Source organism: the organism of the source record quoted next, unplaced genomic scaffold, assembly GCF_019419815.1.
Source record: "Pyrus x bretschneideri cultivar Hongxiangsu unplaced genomic scaffold, Pyrus_bretschneideri_v1 Contig79, whole genome shotgun sequence".
Classification (NCBI taxonomy): domain Eukaryota; kingdom Viridiplantae; phylum Streptophyta; class Magnoliopsida; order Rosales; family Rosaceae; genus Pyrus; species Pyrus x bretschneideri.
The window spans coordinates 1304635-1323712 of NW_025999819.1; the positions used below are offsets into that span (position 1 = coordinate 1304635).

At 39.2% G+C, this 19078-nt stretch overlaps 1 long non-coding RNA gene across 1 annotated transcript; it reads right to left on the reverse strand.

Moving 5' to 3' along the window:
- Window positions 1-1839: 1839 nt before the first annotated feature.
- Window positions 1840-2704, reverse strand: LOC125472985. The gene is made up of 3 exons (XR_007254923.1): window positions 2386-2704; window positions 1993-2289; window positions 1840-1892 (listed from the first exon to the last, which is right to left on the reverse strand). It is a non-coding gene; the product is annotated as an uncharacterized LOC125472985 (long non-coding RNA).
- Between the last annotated feature and the right edge of the window lie 16374 nt (window positions 2705-19078).

Genomic DNA, 19078 nt, shown 5'->3' on the forward strand with positions numbered 1-19078 from the left:
GAGAACTTTTTATAATACTCATTGATCGTCAGCTTTCCTTGTCTCACATTTGCAAACTCTTGCTTTCTACCATCATAAGATGCCGAAGGAATAATTCTTTTCTTTAAACAAGTCCTTAAACAATTCTCAACCGGCTGTTTCCTCCGGTGACAACGAATTATACTCCTGTTTCCACCAGGATACAAGTTCATAACTCAAACCAGGTAGTCGTCTCAACCCTTCTGTCAAAAGGAAGATTCCTTTGACTTGCATAATCTAAAACATCTTTTCCAAATGATTAATCCATCACTTTGCTCCCTCAGGTTCATCATTTCATAAGGTGATTCAAATTCAACTCATAACCCATCTTAAAATGTCCCTTTTTGATAATATACTGAATCACCAAAAATAATAGTTTCCCCCAACAACTAAATCAGGGAGACTAAGTTCCTCTAACTACGTGGTTTGCTACGAGGCGGTGTAGTTCTGACAGAATTCACTAGAACTTCTCAAGATGTCCAAGATTGAAACTTAGGCTCTGATACCAACTTAACACACCCCGTCCCGAAGGAGGGCATGCTGGCCGTCACGTGAGAGTGACGTAACCATTTGCACAGTTCGGAAGCTTTAAAATATACAACTTCTAAAATACAACACCCGAAGATGAGTCCTTATTTGGTCCATTCTGTCAGAACACCGTTGAATTTCCTCGTAGTCACCACACCTTTGCAATTCTTGAATCTGGAGGGGCGCAAAACAAAGTTGAGTGGGTCAGCAAAACGTACGCATTCAAAACCTTCTTTTCTCTTTGAATATACTAACCCCTCGCCGTAAAACAAATATAGTTTCCCAGAAAATAAACATATATACGTATGTATAGGTATGTCAATCATGCTCCACATATGCCATTTATGCTCACAATATGCCATTCATGCTTGAGAATATGTCACAACAGAATCTCATAATCAAATATAAATGCTCAAGCGTAATTCACATCAATCACATATAAACTGGCAGCCGGGAGTCACCTAACGTGACATGTACCGCTGCATATAGAGCTCCACGCTCAACTCAATCACTGAATCTGCACACGAGTCGGAACCACCTAACGTGGTCTGCACGACAAGCTGGGTGTAATATATATGTATGCTCTAGTGCTACGATCACGTGAAGCTGGCGATAAATCGCGGGTCACCTACAAGTCGGAACCACCTAATGTGATCTCTACGACAGGCTTGCACCTAACTTGGATCCAAGACGAGCATGCGGTGCTGGTGAACATACACGTGAAGGCTGTGCCCTGGCCCTGGACGGGAGCACTAACACCGGGGGTGCAGATTATGAGCTCTCTAACATCTCAAACTACTACTGAAATACAAACAGGAATACCACTTACCTGGCACTTACCTGTGCGTCCACAGCACCAAATACAGTATGCATAATTATGGTAATGCACATATTAAAATATGATGCATATATGACAGGATATTTAATTCGTATTTCTTTTAAAATACGTTTCTGGGAAATACGTCAAGCATACGTATATATATATACTGAAGAATAACTGCCCACTCACATATCACATCGACGTCTCATAGGTCCCTGAACCTCCCCTAGCTTGGTTACATTCTTCCTTTGTATAATTTTCACCTATACAAAAAGTAACCAAATTGACATTATTTAATGCACATACACCAAACATTCGTCCATAACTTTCTCATACGTTGCTCAATTTGGGTGTATGAATATACCACGGTGATCTACACGACGTCACGAACGCGTGACAATTTTCAGAACTCAATTTGGAGCTGTCACGCGCCCCCACGCGCCCTGTTCACGCGCTGCCCACGCGCGCGTCTTCTTCCTCGCGTCGCCGGACTGGTTTCGCCGGAAATAGTGTTTTGCCGGAATTTCTGGGTAAATTTCAAACTGTCATAACTTCTTCATTTCTTAACCATTTTCGACGTACTATATATCAAAATGAAGGTATTGACGAGACGAACACATCCATACCTGTCTCGACCCCTAACTCGCCGTGGTTTCGCCGGAAAAAGCCCCGACAGCTCCGGCCAAACTTTGAACTTATCGTTCTCCGTGTTCCTACGTCCATTTTTCACGTAATTTATACCAAAATGAAGCCCTAAACATAATCTACCACGTTGGACTAGTTTTAGGGCCTAAAAACAACGGAATCAAACTTTTCCAAAAATACGAAAATTCGGCCAAACTTACAGTTCGTGATCCCGACGTCCAAATCCTTCAAACGAAGCACTCCGAGCTTCCTTAGGACCTCACCAAGCTTCCTACAAGCTTCAAAATCCCAAAAAAACATCAATCTTTACGTGTGCATGAACAGTGCACACGCACAGTGAAATTGAAATCCATGTTTTCCGAAGTGAAACTCACCTGAAATTGGTACCATCGTGTTCGTGTGGTCCTCAGGAGTACGATGGTGGTCTTAGATCCTGCGTTGGTATAGTTTTGGGGTGGTTTGTGGGTGGTCCGTGTGAGTTCGAAGGAGAGAGAGAGAGAGAGAGAACTTACAGAGAGAATGAGAGATTTGTGAGGGAGGAGAGAGAGAGACAAGGTACGGGAATGAGGGAGAGATTTGAGGGATGTGGGGTTCCTACCCAATCCCCAAATCATCAAGTTACAACATATTTTACGCCCCTTAGTCCCGTTTAAGGGCATTTTCATAACTTCACGTCCTCGGAATTAAAATTCCGGGACGGGTTGTGACAGTGTAGCTATGAAAAATCATCAAAATCGGAGTTAAAATGTAAGGACCCATCCCCAAAAATATTAGTCTTTATAATTTTTAAATGTGAATTTACAGAAATGCCCTTTGAGGCAAAGGCGTTGACTTTTGTTGACCGTCTTGTCATGTCACGTAAGGTTCGTTTTCATGGCGTATCCTTGTTGTACTCATCGCTATGAATACGTGGGCACATGCAAAACGTAATTTCGAGTTATAACAAATGAGTTATTAACAAACAAAGTCGAGGACAAAACAATTAATTATTTTCAGGAAAACTCCAGATTTTTGAAGCTAAATCTGGAAAGCCACGTGTGTGGTTGAGATTAAATGGAAAGAGAGATGGTCAGTGGGGATGGAAAATAAAGGAAAGAAAGGAGGGAGAGATGAGGACGAATGGAGAAAGGGGTGAGGGTAAGTGACCAATGGGAAAGAGACGAAAGGAAGAAAAAGGAGAGAGTGAGGGAGCACAGGATCATCATTGAGCCGACCCGACCCAATCAGTTCCGCAGCCATTCTGACGGTTTTCCGTCAATTTTTTCGCTAAATTGCAGCCATTCACCACCTGGGAACTTCTCACCGGCCCTTCTTTTTCAATTTCCACCCATGATTGATGGGTTTTTGACCCTAGTTTCATAAGAACACTCACGTCGGCTCCGAGGGCTGCACGGCAGTGAATCCACCATTTCTGCAATGATTTCTTTCAATTGTCACCACCAATAGCCCTCCCTTGAGCTCAAGAACAATGCCCAATCATTGGTTGGAGCATCGAAGTTGATTTGAGGACAAATAAAGAACACCCAAATTCTAGGGTTTCATCGAAGTTGAAGCTTTTCTCGGCCAAATTGGACTTGGCCACATGTATAAAACTTGCTCTACTCGTTGAGATCTTAATTTCTGTGAAGTTTGAGAATTTTTAGAAATAATTGATTTTTCCAGTGAGTCGGGACAACCGATCGCAGTGTACGGCGGCACGTGGCGGCAGTGCGTGGGCCGAGGCATCCTTCATAGGCTAAATTTGATTCTCCAATTTTGTACGTGAAGTCTGATTGACGAATTTCCGTTGTTTGAACCTAGTTTCATTAAGGTTCACCACTTGATTATTATAGCAATCGACGATCCGACTGCTGGATCGTCACGAAACTTTGATACGTTATAGTACGTAATATTTGAGGATATTAGAAACTTATGGATTGGGAATCTGATGCTTGGATCTTCCCAAATAGGATATGTAAGTTACGGGTTCTATTGATAAGAATTCTAAGACGTGATTTGATAATTGTTCTAGGCGCCGATCATTTATGACGTCTCGATATTTGTGCTAGGGACCTATAGCGTGGACCTTAAGTGAGTGGGTCTTTTTTCCTTTTTATAGTATATATATACACCTTGCGGTTTTCCAGAAATGTTTTAAATTGATTATGCATAGCATGCCATGATTTAAATGTGTTATATTTAAATATTGGATTGTGATGAGATTTGTGGTTATGCCAAATGATCATACAGAGGTCCAGATAAGTTCAGGTGAGTTATTATGTGATTGAAATGGTTGAATTATATGAGCATGCATATATTTATTTAGAGCTCATCATTGCTACACCCCGGTGTTAGTGCTCTCGCCCGGGGCCAGGGCATGGCCTTCACGTGATTGTTCACCTCCCGCACTGCACGCTCACCTTGGATCCAAGTTAGGTGCTAACCTGTCGTATCGGTCACATTAGACGACTCCGACTCTTAGGTGGCCCGCGCATAGCTTTCACGTGATCGTAGCACTAGAGCATACATATTTACATCCAACCTATTGTACAGGTCACACTAGGTGACTCCGACTTATGTGCTAGCATAGATTGATGAGCAATAGGTCCAGTTGTACAAGTCACATCAGGTGATTCCGACTGACATGTTAGTTTAGACTAATCTCACACCTGGCTTACATTTATTATTGCTAAGATATTGTGGCATGGCATGCTTCTGTTTTTACTGCACTTGTGCATTCATTTTTCATACCTACATAGTGTTATTTTCTGGAAACTATATGGGTTTTACAGTGAGGGGTTATAACGCTTTCAAAAGGTTTTTATTCAAACTTTATTTTCAGGTCCACTCACCCTTGTTTTTCGCCCTTCCAGGTTCTAGTAGCAGAGTTTTCGTACCGACAAGGATTATCAGCAAATCTTGGGGTAGACAATTACAATTGATGGTATAATTCTCACCCTATTTTTACCGTACTGTACTTATACTCTGTCATCACATGTGAAATGGTTCATACCCGCTCGCTACACACTCTTGTATTTAGGCACTCTTGGGTTTAAATTTATTCACATTTTCTACATCACTACACTTTATGGCTTCGTCACCTTCCAGGTGTCGGCCAACACAGCTTGATTAGGAGTCCTAGTGGACATCCCAGGTCGGGGTGTGTCATAAAATCACCGTTAAATTGTGATTTTTTGTTTATAACCGTTGTCCCGTTACTTGATCTCTAAATATTTGTTTTTTTGCGATTTTTGGCGTATGCAATCTCGAAGTGTATACAAAAAAAGTTTGACGGTTGAATCATTAAAATTAGTTTTGTAGAATGCGTACCCCATCAAAATGATAGATTCACTAACACTTAGAGTTTATTTATACTTTCACTAAGTATAACATAAGATTTTGTGGTATCCACTAGTATAAACATTTTAAATTGAAGATCGAATTCATTCATTGTATTTATATAGGATCAAGGAGTGTAACTGTAAAAAAAAATCATCAAAATTAGAGTTAAAATAACCATTAAATTGTGATTTTTCATTTATAACCGTCGAAAAATTTTGTCTCGTTACTTGATCTCTGAATGTTTGTTTTTTGCGATTCTTTGCTTATGTGATCTCGAAACATATACAAACAAGTTTGGGTCGTTGAAATTAGTTTCGTAGAATTCGTATCCCATCAAGTTCAACGGTATATATATATTTATGAAGTAGATTTAAATTTATTTATTTTGTACATATAACACTTAAGAAATTGAATGATATGTATATTTATTAAGTGGCTTTAAATTTATTATTGTAGTTTGGGTTGAGATTTTTAGTAAATTTTAGAATAATATTTTTTTTAAAAATATCTTGCTCGACGTCACAATGTCATTATGTCGCAAAAGCGTTTTGCTCGACGTCATAATTTATAACTCCTTCACACAATTGTTAAAATTTTGGCGGTTTAATTGAAAAAAAAAAGGGCGCTTTTTTAGGTTTAATTGGAAAATAGTCTAGACACTACCCACCCATCTGTCTCTCTGTTCCCTCTAGCTCACTCGGTCTCTCTCTCACTCTCGCTCGTCTCGCCCTCTCTCTCACTCCGTCTCGCTCACGCTCAGAACCAAGTGCTCTTCCTGCTTATTTTCACACAGCACAAGCTCACAATCTCCCCTCTCCTTACCCGGATGACGTCGTTTGCTTCGGTTTCCTCCGAAGAACAACTTGGAGTTGAGAGTTCTTTGTAGCATTAAGGAGAAGGAAAGTGTTAGAGAAACCAAAAGGGTCAATGGACTATCGGTGGATAAGGTCCAACGGGCGGGTTCGGGTTCTCGGTCCGATTCTGAGGGGGGATAGAGTCAGGAAAGCGGGTCTGAGGAAGTGGGTTTTGATCGGGATTGGCCTCCGTGGAAGAACGTACCTCAGAGGTACAAGCTCATTGGGACTACTTCGCTTGCCTTTGTCATCTGCAACATGGATAAGTTAGTTATGTGACTCTGCTGGCTCTGTTTTTATTTAGGCATTCATTGAACAAGTTATGGGCTTGAAATTTTCAGCTTAAGCTTTGATGCTTTTGTGGTGAAAAGGAAAGAACTTTGATGCAAAATGCAATTGGACGTAGATATTGGGTTGTGGGTTTACTGCATTTTGGTTTTAAATGAATTAAGTTTGTTCCTTTTGCATGTGGAATTGATTAAGTTTGATTTTGGGTGTTTGATTGACAGGTGAACTTAAGTACTGCTATAATTCCAATGTCTCACCAGTTTGGATGGAGTTCATCCGAGGTGGGATTGGTTCAATCGTCGTTCTTTTGGGGGTATGCATCCCGGAGGTTGGCTTGCTAAGATATTTAGTGGGAGGTTTGTTTTTTTAAAAGATCGTTTCAAGTTTTTATTATGTTATTTATTTATACGCAAAACTATGCAGTTCATCCGTGGTGGGATTGGTTCAATCCCCAAATGCTTGTTTATTGATCTTTTGGCAGGGACAGGTATGCATGCTCATCTATCATTTTCTTCTATGCAGAAAAGTTCTTGAGTTTGGAGTGTTAACTTGGTCTTTGGCTACGTCACTTGTCCCTCTTGTTGCTGGATTTACACCTGGTTTAGTTTTGTCAAGAATTTTGGTACGCTCATTTACAATATATTCTATTTACTACAGACTCTTGTAAATCAGTTCAACTTTGTTTAGCCTTTTGTTTTCATTCTTGATTTCCAACTTATTGTTGGTTTGAGTATCAAACCTACCTGTTACTGAGAGCTCTTTTCTTTGAAGTACAGGTAGGAATTGGAGAAGGCATTTCCCCATCCGCCACAATAGACCTTTTGCCAAGCATGTATGACATTCTTTTATTTAGTTTGGTCCATCATAGATTCATAGGTGGTGTTCATGAAGCATTATTTTGTTCAAATTCAGGTTGTCTAGTGGGTCCATTTCTTTGTGTTTGAGAATCCTAATAATCTTTTACCTGGTACAGCACAATACCCTTGGAAGAGCGTTCACAGGCTGTAGCATTTGTCTTTGGTGGTCTGAGTATAGGAAGTGTTGCAAGGGTTTTTGAAGATTTATTTATATTAAAAAATGAAAAGGGGAAAGTCGAATCTGTGATTATGAATACAACGTGAGGATGTTTTAATTTTTGGTGTCATTCTAAATAAGATTTGGTTTTCTTATGTCTATATTTGTCTAGATCTGGTTTTCATTGATACCCATTTGTAACATTGGACTTCTTGCAGGTTTGTTCTGGCTCCTCCCCTTATCCAAAATCTGGGTTGGGAACCTGTATTTTACATATTGTCCTCTTTGGGGATCGCATGGTAAGTAGCCGTCTCAAACACTCAGAATTAGTGGTCTCCTTTTCTTTTTACTAAAGAATTGATTCCCTTAACTACTTCTCCAATGTGAAAACTTATTTATTTGTTTATATCAATATGCCGGGAACGAAAACAATATTCTTTTTCCTTTTTTGGATTTTTTGCCAAGCACCACCCTTCCATCATGATTAATTATAAAAGAATTACTTGGCCAATTCATCATTAATAGCTCTCTTTTTTCCTCTTTTCTTTTAGAAAAATATGAAATGTTATAAAAACTGAAGTCTGGCAATATGCTCATGTTGTTTCCCAATATATATATATATATGTATATCTTGAAGGTATTCGGGGTTTCAGTTTCTCGAAGGACAAGCCTCATGGGTTGGTGAATCAATTCCACATGAGCCCTTAATCCCTTTTCCATTATCCTTATTTATTTGGAGATGCTTACTTCTTTTCATGTAAAAATGCACAGTTGATTACTTATCTGAAGATAAAGTTGACTAATAAATCAGTGGTCAATTTAGTATTAAGGGCCTGTTTCTTTGAGTAGCCAATGCCTTCCGATCATTATCTTTTTTGCTCAGGAAAAACTGTTTCGTTTCGGAATCATGAGATAGCTCCATAATACTCGATTCTTCTATTTCATGATTATTAACACTTGACACGGCACCACTGTTGTTTGTGCCTATCATTTCTCTCGCATTGTTCTTCACTATATTGTCTCTTTCTGATGCAACTAGTACCATTTTGCTAATGTCTGATGCATGACAAAATTTTGTCACTGTGCATGCCTGTAAAGTTGACTCTTCCAAAGACTACGTATTTATTTGTACAAAGCATACTTCACAAGAAAAATTGTACTTGATCTTGATAATGATTTGTCAGTGCTTCAAGTCATTGATAGTGTGGTAACTATACCAGATGTTGTTGGCAAGATCATCATTTCAAGCATATATTTGTGCCTTATTATTCACGTACCAAATTTCTTGCATAGTGATGATTCTTTTTATTCTCTTGGAAATACTTGATAGGGTCCCAATCAACAGATGTGAAGTCAAGGAATTGGCCATTGATGTGCTCTGACCAATGTAGAGTGAGGAGGTTTTTAACACGTGCCAACGTTTAACTCACAAAGAAAAGAATGCAAGATAAAAGTTGTTACAGTTCCAGTTTATAGTTTGTAACTCCTCGCATGAGTTTTCTGCCCTGATGTTGTTAAGTTTCAGTATCTTCGGGCACTTTACCCGTTGGTTTTGCTATTGTTTTAACTTTTACATATTATTAACAGTCTTGCTGTGTATCTGTTTGTATGCTATATTGCAAGAATTATGCATGACTTTGCTAGGCTTATTATTGAGATTGTCAAAAATTTCATTGCACTTTGATGTGTTTAAAAATTAAAACAATATCATGTTCCTTTGTGTTGATGGCACGTCTGTATATGTAGGTTTAATGAATTTGGTGTTGATGGTGGCCCTGCTGCAAAGGACTTGGCTCCCAAGTTTAATGTGTTCAAGAAAAATTTGTCTGCTAAGCTAGGGGTTACAATACTAGAGATAGACGTAAGTCTTTTTATTACTTTCTCTGTAGTTTCTCCCTTGGATTCTATGGTCATGTTGCGCATTTGTAGTTTGACTTTTGATATCAAAATTTAGATTTCAATTAGATTGCTCAGTTAGTGGGTTGTTTCCCAAAAGCGAAAATGGACATGGTCATGGAGTTCAACCCCAATTCTTTTGAATTGGGTTGTAATTCCGGTTGATCTTTTGTTGATTTCTTATTTTGATGTTTCTCGTACTAGACAGTCTTGTTAGTGTTCATGAGAGCAATTTGGTCTAAACATGTGTTGAAATTTTAAAACAAGCTGCATTATTTTCGGTGATTAGATTGTGGTAAATATTCCCTTCCAACTATATTTCGCTTCATTTTTCTTGTGCATTAACCTTAGGTTCCTCAATCTGAGCATACCGGGTCTTGATTAAATTCAGGATAACCTGTTTGTATCTTAGCATTTGTTGGATTTTGCTGATTGTTGGATTATCTAAGAGAATTACTGGTACAAATATTCCTCAGTTGTTGCTTCTGTGTTTGGCATTATCATTTTACACAGGTTGTTTTGTTGGTTAATTTGTTTTAATCGGTTGTCTTTAAATATATGCATTGGTAATTGGTTTTGATATATATGGTTTATTGCTTATGAGGGCATTTCTTGGATTTTCTTTTTTATGTTTGGTGAAATATTAGGACTTAGGTTCAATGCAGTTTTCATAAATTGGATATTTTTGTTGTGACTAGTGAATCTTATTTGCAAGTGGATTTCTGGTGGTATATAGCATTCCTAGTTTGATGACTATCTAGCATTCCTAGTTTGGTGACTCGTTGTTGTTGCTTAGAAGCTCGGTCGTCGTCATGCATGGCAAGGTTATTCGGTGTATAGGGAAGGCACGGGTTCGTGAGACAGATGCCCCCCTCTTCCAGATCAACCACAAGACAGGTCATCGCCTTGACGGAAGAAGTGGCAACCCTAAAAGGTCAGCTTGCGGTCCAACAAGCAGCACTGTAGGCGGAAGTAGCAAGCTGAGATTGCAGCCCAGTTTTCAGCCCAGGACGAGAAGATAAGTATGATCTTACGGGCCTTACAGATGTCCGACCTCCAAATCCCGATGCCAGCACATGATCTAGCTCCACCTTCGACCTCCCAACCACTTCGCCCAACCGATACCCAGTAGCCTGATGCATCAAGCCTAGAAGACAACTTCTTGTAGTTTTTTCTTTTATATTCGAACATCTTGTATGTACATTTCTATATATTTTATAATTAAATATTTTTTCTTGGTTTATTAATTATTGTTTAGAATTTAATTACAATATTTATTAAAAATTAAATAAAAAATATTTTTGCCAAAAAAAAAAAAAAAAAAGTTTGATGCATCAGTGTCTTTGCGCGACGGATAACCTACATCGTGTAAAGTACTTTTGCACGACATAGGGACATGCATCGCACAAAGGAGTTTTGAGCAACGTAGGGACATGCCTCGCGCAAAGTGTCTTTGTGCAACTCATGTTACTTCTTCGTCGCGCAAACTCTGCTTTCACTACCTTGGCACGATGGTTGGTGCGTGACAAAGGTACCTACGTCGCGCAAACTGTTTTTTGTACTAGTGATCCCATTTGTGGAAATGACCAATTTATTTGTATCTGTGTGGCTAATGGCCTAGCAAGCTTGAGTTACAGATAAATTTATATGGAAGATATATGCATTTTACATAATACTTTTGAGGTCAAAATTGGATCAAGCTAATCCTCTTACAAAACCACTAAGCTTAAAAGCTAGTGATGATTAATACATCGAGGGGGATGAGACTAATGTCTATAACAACAATCAAGAGTGATGGTAACCCAACCTATGTGAATGGCAATCCCACGAAGTAGGTTCATATAGGTAAAAACAAGTCACTTGTTGATTGGGCGTGCACTATCAAATTTATAATATTGTGAGTTTACCCCTATGGTGTAAATAGTGCAATTACTACAGCGTGCAAGGATGAACTTATGTTCTTAATGAATTCCATAGCTCGTACCTTTGGATGGTGTGCTTGACTGCAGTGCATACTTGATGGGTTCACCTATTTGAGTGTGGGAGTGAGGTCGCTTCCTATGAGAGCTTAGGTAGGTGCATGGCCTGGTCGGCAACATGCTCGATTCTGAGGATTCATTTGGATGGTTAGACCTATGATTCACACAAAGAAATATTGGTTCATAGAAAATTTAATTTTCACCAAATTTCTGTGAGTTACTACTAGCTCGTCCTAAGGTTGGTTCGTAGTTCAGAAGACACCATTTCTGATGCGTTAGATTCTCACTTTCCTTTAGTATTTCCTTGTCCTCTCATTATACTTGTGTTTCTCTAATTCCGTTCTTCTTGTGAGTCAATTTGTATTTAAAAATATGTGGCTGATTGTTGGAATTTTAATTGGGTATTTCAAAATACAACTCTTCATTAATAACTTTAATATTATTCAACTTGTTTTAAAGTCCTAATTTCAGTTTTATTTGTAAAACCAAAACTGATGCATTATAGAAGGTGTATAATGTTATTATTTGACTATGCAATAATCTTGAATTCATAATGGCCAAACGTTTTTCAATGTGATTAGCCCTATAAATTAGTATTGCATAAATTAAAAGGAGTATGGTAGTTCCACTCGAGTCTTCTTCATTTCTCTACGTCTTCAATCCTTCTACTTCATCGGTCGCTTCTATACCAAAGGAAATAATCGAATTGTTCACTCAATCCAAGTATTGTGAGTGTACGTGTACAAGGATCATATGTTGTTGTATCCTGAAAGGTAGGGTGCCATAACCTGCTACACCGAGACATTGTCTTAGAGGAGCAAAATCTACTCTTAAGGACAGTGATTACACGCCTCATTCTTGATCATTCCTCATATAGGGAATGGATATGGCGGAATAAGAGTCATTCCCCATTCCTGATCATTCTTCCATTTACTAACACTTGGGAATGAAAAAAAATGTGTGGGACCCACTTAATATAGGGAATTAGACTCCCTAAACTCCCAGAATTCAATTCTTGACATTGAGGTGGTAATTGTTAACAGAAATGCAGAAAACACAGAGATGCAGAAAGAGCATGTATCGAAGAAGAAAAGAGAGAAAGTAATTAATTACATTGGTACTGAATTGATATTTACAACTATGAGAATACAGTTTATATAGGCATCATAACTAGCTTGCAGCCTAAGCTATTTAACTAACTAATTTTGGTAACAACTCTAACAACCTTTAGATATTGTCAACATCCCCCCTCAATCTCAACTGGGATTTCCCAGTTTGAGATTAAAGCAAACCATTCATCAATCAATTTCCCAAAGAATGTCAGCCCCTCAAACTGATTTCTACACCGCTGTAGCAACTGTTTTCTTTGCGATAAGGTTTCCAATATTTTACAATCAACATTCCTAGAAGACCTTCAATTTTCACAATCGAGAATGATCAAACAACAAGCTTTACAATCACAGACATCAAGAAACACAACCTTCTTCTGCAATCGGCCTTAATGGAGTTGCACACAATAACAACAAACAAAACTTGTCAAGAACGTTACTCCGGCTATCGGCCTTTAAGGAGTAACAAACAATTTCTGAGACAGAACTTTTCACTCCGGCTATTGGCTTTATGGAGGAAACAAATTGCATTCAACACACTCTTGGCAATCGGCCTTCTGGAGTGCACAAATCTCAAACAACCAAGAACTAATCACGCAACAAAAAGGAATGGTTATCGGCCTTTGTATTCCTTCAACAATCTTGCAGAAAATAGCTATCGGCCTTAACAGATAAACTTGCATACAAGAAACCCTATCGAAGAAAACAAATTTTCACTGCGGCATTTAAGCAAACAGATAGAGTGCAGAATTTAGTAGCAGAACACAAACCAAACTCAAATCCAGAACCTTTGTAGAAACAGAGCAAACTTTGGATTGCAATTCTTAGGCATTGAAGACAATGGTGGTAATGTGTCATTGAATCCTTTTTGAAATTTAATTGAATTGGGGGAGAGAAATGTCGAAGCTTTTTCAGAAGGTTGCTGAGTTCTTCACCAATCAGACTATGGCGGGAATGGACAAAGCTGGCAACCGTTACTTCGCCAGAAATAAGGAGGTCGATGGCATCATGAAAGAGAAAAGATGGGTGGCATTCAAGGGTGACCCATCAAACAGCTGGACTGCACAAATCTTTTCCTTGTTGAAAAAACCAAATTCGAGCACCAAGAACCTTCACCAAGAACAACAAATCATCCCACACAAACAGAGCAACAACATATGAGACAAAATAGCAAACACTTGGCTTGCACTGATCTTCCTTTCCCAAGAAACTTCCATAGACAAGCACAAAAACCTTTTCCAAAACACCGACGTTTCTCAGAGATCAACAATCTTTCAGAAATACTGCAGCGGAAATCAAACGATCACCCATGGCGATGATACCATGTTAACAGGAATGTAGAAAACACAGAGATGCAAAAAGGGCATGTATCGAAGAAGAAAAGAGAGAAGGGAATGAGAGAGAGAGAGAGAAAGTAATTGATTACATTGGTACTGAATTGATATTTACAACTATGAGAATACAGTTTATATAGCCATCATGACTAGCTTGCAGCCTAAGCTATTTAACTAACTAATTTTGGTAACAACTCTAACAACCTTTGGATATTGTCAACAGTAATTGAATTCCCCGAAACAAAGCCTATCAGGAATCCACCTTTTGTACTGATATTACCCCTATAGTTTTTTTCTAATTCCGAAACACCCCTTGCAGTTTTACCTTCCAACCCCTCTACAACCCCAAACCACCTTCTCAATCTTCTGTCTTTCCCAAATCTACCACCATGAATGGACACAATAACAACCGCACCCACCACGCCTATCACAACCCCTCCTAAAACCACCACAAATATAACAACCACCATATGTAGAATTATCGCACCCATCCTCGACTTCAACAATCAAAATTTCAAATTTAGAGAAAATGCAAAAGTAAAAAAAAAAAAAAAAAAAAAAAAAAAAAAAAAAAAGACCCATTAGCCAAACATCATACCCACTACGATCGATAGTAGGCGACCCGCTCAGGAAGCATATATGAGATCTCTTAACTTTGACCTACTCACTGGCTTTCACAAACGTGTTGGATTGAACAACATTGCGAGCCATGGTGGGAGTAACAAACAAAGTGGAGAGGAAGGGCATCAAGGAGAGAGATGGAGGGTTTCAGAAATTGGGGCTAGGGGTGGTGGCTATAGGTGTAACTGGGGTGTGATAGGAGCATATTTATGCGACTTAATTGGCTTGTTCTCATGCATTTACGTTGTGTTTTCTTAGTTCTTTAAGTCTTTTAAGCCATTTTCGTATGTTTTCAGGTTCTAAGGGCTAAAGGAGCAAAGAAGTGCATTTTGGAGCCTTTTGGAGCACTTTTGGGCTAAGGATGGATAGCTTATGCTTGGAGCCAAAGTGTTGGACGAAATTGAAGACCAAGTGAGCCTAGAATCGAAGGAAGAAGGAGGAATCAAGATTTGGAAACCAGTTTCCATTATAGGGAGTTTCTATTCTTGAAAGGTTTCCAATTGTGCAAGTTTCCAAATAATGTTGGTTGCCTAAATCACATGTTCTAGAAGCCCTAGACATGTCCTAAATTGTGCCGTGAGTTACCTTTCTTTTCTCTCCCAAAATCTGCAAGATTATGTCACAATCCCTTTCTTAAAAGCCTTAGCCGCACCTATACATTCCTTTTCTCCCAAAATCTACAAGTTTAATTGCACTTTCCCTTTCTTTTCCTCCCTTTGCCACAAGACTTAGCCCTTTTCCCCTAATTCCTGATTTCAATTACCTATTCTAAAGGGATTTAACTTAATTCCTGATTATTAGAATTGATTTGGGGAATTAAACACATACTTATTTCCTTTGCAAGCCTTGCCGTGCAAGGGAGATGGTTCTTTCCTATTTCATTGCATTAAAACACATTCCTTTTGTGTTTAATCCCTTGGCCGCAACTTTTAGGTAGTTTCCTTCACTTTTCTGATTTGATTTCCTATTTCTAAAAGCTTTTGACTTAATTTCTGATTACCTAAATAACCTAGGATTTTAATTCCTGAAATCCTATAATAAAACCTCCTTGTTGCAGCCACAAACGCATTCATTCATTCACCATTCACGCCAGAAATTCATCCCTTCCCTCTAACACATCCATACTTTACCATTCTCCATATTTTCTGCCCAAAACCAACCTTTGCCGTCCCCTACATCCATCCCAAACCTAAATCCATCATTCTACATCATCCATAACCCCCTAAACTCACCAAACCTCTTGTGCCGCAGCAATTAGGAGAGGAAGGAGGCCTTGAACATTCCATGCTCGCAGATTGGAGTGTTCTTAGGTGTACTTCGTTCTTGTTTTCAATGTTTACTTTGTTATTAATCTCTGAGTTTGCTGTAATCATGAGTGGCTAAACCCCTAATTAGTTAGGGGAAAGTTTGAAGCCATGAACATGTTTGAAATATGAATTGATTTCTTCCAATTGTGATTTGTTAAGTTGTGATTGCAATTCAATTATCTGTTTATTAAAAACTTGTTCTTGTATGTTGATTAAGGATGCATACTTAGTTTTCATGCATGAACTTGATGCTAGTTTATAAACAAGTTTCACCTAGTCGTGACAAGTTTATAAACATGAGTAGTGAAGGTTGCTAGTCACAACCGCGTTAATTGAATTCTTAGCAAGAGTTTCATGCTTTTCATAGTAACAATTGCCTCGTCAATACTTATAGTTTTCATGAAACTTAATGATCTTTGATTGTACCTTTATTGTGCTTTTCATGTAAGGGACTTTTAGAGAATGTTTTGAGTTGTTGTATGCGCATTCCCATCCAATTCAATAACTTAAGGAAAACTTGAAAGTTAAAAAAGTGCTGTTCACGGTTAACTTGGGGTGTTGAGCATCATATTTAGTGAAAAGCAATTGGAAAATCGATTCATATACAAATGTGTCATGTGTGGAGAATGGACCTCTAACTAATCCATCCATCATCTTGTTTCCAAAATTCATTTTACAATCTGCCTAGTTTTATAACTTGTTTTGTTATTTCAATTTTCGTCAAATCAAAACCCCCCCTTTACTTTCTTGTTCTATAGTGTTTAGAATCTGTTTAGTTTGTGTTTTAAAGTGTTTTGAATCAAACCATAATCTTAAATTCGTCCAAAATTGTGTTTAAGGTCAGAAACTGCCTAGTTAGTGTTTTTAGGCAGTTTTGAGTCTTTTGAACGTGTTTTGAGTCCTTTGAGTCTTTGTGGACGTTTTTAAACTTTGTTTTTATGTTTTTAAGTCAGTTTAGAGGTTTTAGTAAGCCCTCCTAATCCCCGGTCCAGAACGATCCCTACTTGCATCCTTACTACAATTTGACAACAAGAGGGTTAATTTGTGTGCTTAACTATTTTCGCATCAGGGTGGAGGGCAAGGAAAAGCGGGGATGGGGGAGGGCTATTGCAGCTAGGAAAATAAAGCCTTCAGGATGAAAGGGGTGGTGTGGGGAAGACAAACACGAGGGTTTTGGGTGGTGGGGGGCAAATGGAAATAACCATCTTCTAACAAAAAGAAACCTCTTTAATTATTTTATATATAGATAAATTTTGGTATATAAAATTAGCTTGATTTTTTTTTTTCAACAATAAATTAGTTTGATTAATTAGTATAAAAATAATTTATTTATATAAGAGCAATTCATTAATCATGCTAGCTTTAATTCTGATTCCAGTGAATTAGTAAACAACTTATATAGAACCAACATCAGTCCTCTCCGATTCCAGACAGTTTTAGTAAACAACTTTAACAGGAATCTAATTCTACTTCCACCTCATTCCAATTCCTCCTCAATCCAATTCCTCTTGAATTCAATTCCTCTCAATTTGATTATGGATTCGTAAACACGCCCTTGGTTTATTTTATTTGATAAATTGTGTTAATAATATTGTGGTATACTAATATTAATTTTATGTGATTTATTGTACAAGAAGTAGTGTGACATCCCACATCGTTTAGGGGAGTGGATCATGTAAGCCTTATATGTATATTCCCATCTCTACCTAGCACGAGACCTTTTGGGAGCTCATTGGCTTTGAGCTCCATCGGAACTCCGAAGTTAAGCGAGTTCGCGCGAGAGCATTCCCAGGATGGGTGACCCACTGGGAAGTTCTCATGTGAGTTCCCAGAAACAAAACTGTGAGGGTGTGGTAGGGGCCTAAAACGGACAATATTGTGCTACGGTGGAGTCGAGCTCAGGATGTGGTAGGGACCCGGACCGGGATGTGTCAATTTGGTATCAGAGCTTATCCTTGGTCGGATGTGTGCCGACGAGGACATCGGGTCCATAAAAAGGGCGGATTGTGACATCCCACATCACCCAGGAGAGTGGATCCTATAAGCTTTATATGTTTATTCCCATCTCTACTTAGCACGAGGCCTTTTGGGAGCTCACTGGCTTTGGGTTCCATCGAAACTCCGAAGTTAAGCGAGTTTGCGTGAGAGCATTCCCAGGATGGGTGACCCATTGGGAAGTTCTCATGTGAGTTCCCATAAACAAAACCGTGAGGGTGTGGTAGGGGCCTAAAGCAGACAATATCGTGCTACGGTGGAGTCGAGCTCGGGATGTGGTGAGGGCCCGGACGGGGATGTGCCAATTTGGTATCAGAGCTTATCCCTGGCCGGATGTGTGCCAACGAGGGTGTCGGGCCCATAAGGAGGGTGGATTGTAACATCCCACATCGCCAAGGAGAGTGGATCCTATAAGCCTTATATGTATATTCCCATCTCTACCTAGCACGAGGCCTTTTGGGGGCTCACTGGCTTCGGGTTCCATCGAAACTCCGAAGTTAAGCGAGTTCGCACAAGAGCATTCCCAGGATGGGTAACCCACTGGGAAGTTCTCGTGTGAGTTCCCATAAACAAAACCTTGAGGGTGTGGTAGGGGCCTAAAACATACAATATCATGCTACGGTGGAGTTGAGCTCGGGATGAGGTGGGGGCCCGGGCCGGGATGTGTCAATTTGTTATCAGAGCCTATCCCTGCTGGATGTGTGCCGACGAGGACGTCAGGCCCCTAAGGGGGTGGATTGTGACATCCCACATCGCCCAGGGAAGTGGATCCTATAAGCCTTATATGTATATTCCCATCTGTACCTAGCACGAGGCTTTTTGGAAGCTCATTGGCTTCGGGTTCCAGTGGAACTCCGAAGTTAAGCGAGTTCGCGTGAGAGCATTCCCAAGATGGGTGACCCACTGGGAAGTTCTCGTGTGAGTTCCCAGAAACAAAACCGTGAAGGTGTGGTAGGGACCTAAAGCGGATAATATCGTGCTACAATAGAGTTGAGCCCAAAATATGATGGGGGCCTGGACCAGGATGTGTCAAGTAGCATTCGTGGTGTCAACCTTTCTCCTCCGAAACTGGTAAAATTTGGTTACCACAAGTATAATAATAGAGAGTGGCTAGTACATGACCAAATACAGAGATGAGCCAATCTAAACAAATGATTATTTTATGCAACTAAGAGGGCATGTTGATTGCTCTTGTAGAAAAAGAAGCACGTATTGGATTGCCTTGTTGATTAGTTTTCATCTTCAAGCTAGTCATGTATCCCGAATTCATAATCTCTTCCTTTTCTTAGTGTAGCTTAAAATAGAAATATCTCTCGTAATTAAAAAAAAATAACTATTATACTTTAACA